This window comes from Populus euphratica, unplaced genomic scaffold (assembly GCF_000495115.2).
Source record: "Populus euphratica unplaced genomic scaffold, PopEup_1.0 scaffold90.1, whole genome shotgun sequence".
In the NCBI taxonomy this organism is placed as follows: Eukaryota; Viridiplantae; Streptophyta; class Magnoliopsida; order Malpighiales; family Salicaceae; genus Populus; species Populus euphratica.
The window spans coordinates 210,034-213,155 of record NW_011499973.1 but is presented as its reverse complement, the minus strand read 5'-3'; positions in this window follow the sequence as shown (position 1 = coordinate 213,155).

Genomic DNA, 3,122 nt, shown 5'->3' with positions numbered 1-3,122 from the left:
TTTGTGACTCATTGGTCCTAACAATAATGATGAATTTCTTATAGTGTGTTTGTTTTTTAGATAGCTTTTGTGATTGTGGTTTGAAAAAATAAGTTTTAAAAAAGTATGGTTAGCTGTGGTTAGTTGAATTTAGATACGTATTTTGTAAAAATTATGGTTGAAGTTTATTTATAGTAAAAAAAAACATGTTTAAAATATTACATAGTTGTGTTTGAGAGTGTGGTTGTGGTTGTTTTTCAAAGTGCTTTTTATTTGAAAACTAATTAAAATAATATTTTTTTATTTTAAAAAAATTATTTTTGATATCAGAACATCAAAATGATTTCAAAACACCAAAAATAATTAATTTGAAGCAAAGAAAAAAAATTTAAAATTTTTTCAAAGGTGCTTTTAAAACTAAGAAACAAATAAGGTTCTAGGAATTTTTATCAAACCCAATTAAAATGGCATGTAAAAACTACTATATAAAAACTACATTTCAAACTCAATTTTTTAATGAACCTCACAGCATAAAATGCAGTTTGGTTTGTTATAAAACATCTTGCTGTGTTTGTTTCATCTCAAACATAAAAAATGACGGAAAATAAACACAATCTTAACGTACAAGCTTGAGACTAAAAATTAAAATGTTTAGAGATACAATAAATTTTATTTTTTAAGACTAAAAAATTGAAAACATAGGAAGTAGGATGACCCAGTCAACAATGCCATAGATCAACAAAAACAAATACAAAAGGAGACCAATAAGCTTAAGGAATTAACACAATAGAGAAATCAAACAAAACATAAACCATCTTTACTCTGATTGGAAAGAAGTAGTGCCTTGGTTTTGAGATCCTTAATATAAAACACAAATAGGTGAAATTCAAAATAAATATTATTATCAAAATAAAATTTTTGAACAGAAAGCAAATATTTTTGAATATGTAGTGCATGAACATTAGATAAAATGAACGTACATTATTATGTATGTAACTTGATATGATCAATATTAGATATGAAAAGTTTCTTACCATCACCAACAAACAAGTAATCAATACCAAAATATGGTTTTAACCCTGCTAGATTTGTAAGATTAGGTGTGATGTGTTGATTTGTACTAGTGTCAAGAAGTCAATCCATAAAGTTTGTAAAGGAAATATTACTTAGTGCAAGATTGGAACTAGGCTAAAGTTGAGCATCTTGAAGGGTTAAGTGATCAAAGGTTTGGTATAGTTGGCACCAGACATTAAACCATTATAAAAAGTCATGAGGCCTCTTATTTTGCTTATATTCTTTGCCATTGGGAACATTGTTATGCCAACCTCTACAAAAGCTTCCTCTACCATGATAAACATTAAAATTGTTGTAAAAAGAACTAAAAGATTGATATTGGAAAATAAAAGCTGAAGAGGGCTAGTTTGGCATGGATAATAAAAGAGTAGTGACAACAACAGAACCCATGAATTGAAGGGAGGTCTTGGGAAGAAACTCATGAATTAGAAAATGACTATAAAGATATGAATACGAAAGACATTCTACCTTAGTCATAAAACTTTGCATGCACCTTGAAGACCATAAAACTCGTATAAATTAAAGTTCTCTAGTGAAACTAGTTGGCCAACAACCAATTCATCAAATAATATATTTTTTTTTGTATAAATATAGTGAATGAATCATCACCTTGTCGAACATCCTAAAAAGAACCATGAACATGAAGTTTGATAATATTAGAATTAGATGGAGAAGTGAGAGCTTGCTAAAGAATACATCAAATAGAATATGAGGTTTGACAATCGACAACAAAATATAGTTTATCCATTAAAAAGAAGAAGAAAAAGAAGAAGAAGTGCACTTAGAATAAGTTGGTCTTGCTATTTCAAATTAAAAAAAAAGAATTATTAACTTTAAAGAGAAATACCATCAATAACAACCACATAAAAAAGGCATAATAAGAAGTCATTAATAATGTGGAAAATACCATGTTCAAAGAGATATAAAATTATCTATATTAATAAAGCTAATTTGTACTTGTAAGTTTCAAATAAATAACTCAATGAGTATCGAAGAAGTGACAATCGAAGTATACATGGTGGCAAAGTGGATGGCAGTAACAGTAGAGAAAGAGTACAAATTTGAAGTGTTCATGGTGGCAACATTCACGCCAACACCAGCAGAGAAAGATTCCAAAACAGAAAGAGAAGACAAGGTCTACATATGCATGGTTGTATTAACGACAGCAGTAGAGGAAGCCTACAAAACAGAGAGGGAGAAAAGGTCTGCAATGGTGGCTAAGAAAAAGAATCCATTGGAGAGAAGGAAAGAGAGCTTAAACTGTTGATGCTCTAACACCAAATTAAGAATGATAGAAAGATTAATCTATTAGTTCACCATATTTTTTTATTTATATAAGTAGGATAATGTATAATAATTAATATAAAGATTACAACTCATAGATAATAAATCTTTTGTAAATATATACAAGCCTATACTATAATAATCAACTTGCAAAATTAACAAAATTTAATCCTATCAAAAAGAATTATAGCAATTAAAATATAATCTTAGTCAAATTATAGAATATGAATTTCATTAATGATTCAAAAACGGTTTTGATTGTTTTTGTATTTAAAAAACACTTTAAAAAAATTTATTTTTTATTTTAAATTAATATTTTTATATTATTTTAATGTATTAACATTAAAAATAATTTTAAAAAATATAAAATAATTTTAATATATTTTTAAATAAAAAATATATTAAAAACTAATCACAGCAATATTTCTAAACAGACTTATGGGATGGCAAACGCTCATTTATATCGAACTCGTGTTAAATAAACTTCGTGTATTTTCAAAATTATTGCAATGGCAAGTTGTCATATGGGTGTCACCCTTCAATAATGTAATTGGAAGTCGAGCCTAAAACTGTCCTCTTTGATGGCATTGCTATTTACATGACAACACATTAGCTTGGGGGTTGAAGATAGAGAAATTATGATTACGGGCGTTTAGAAATGTGAATGCATTTATGTTTTTTTAAAAAGAAATTATTAAAAATTATTTTTATATATATTTTAGATTATTTTAATATACTCATTTTAAAAATAATTTTTAAAAATAAAAAAATATTATTTTAATATA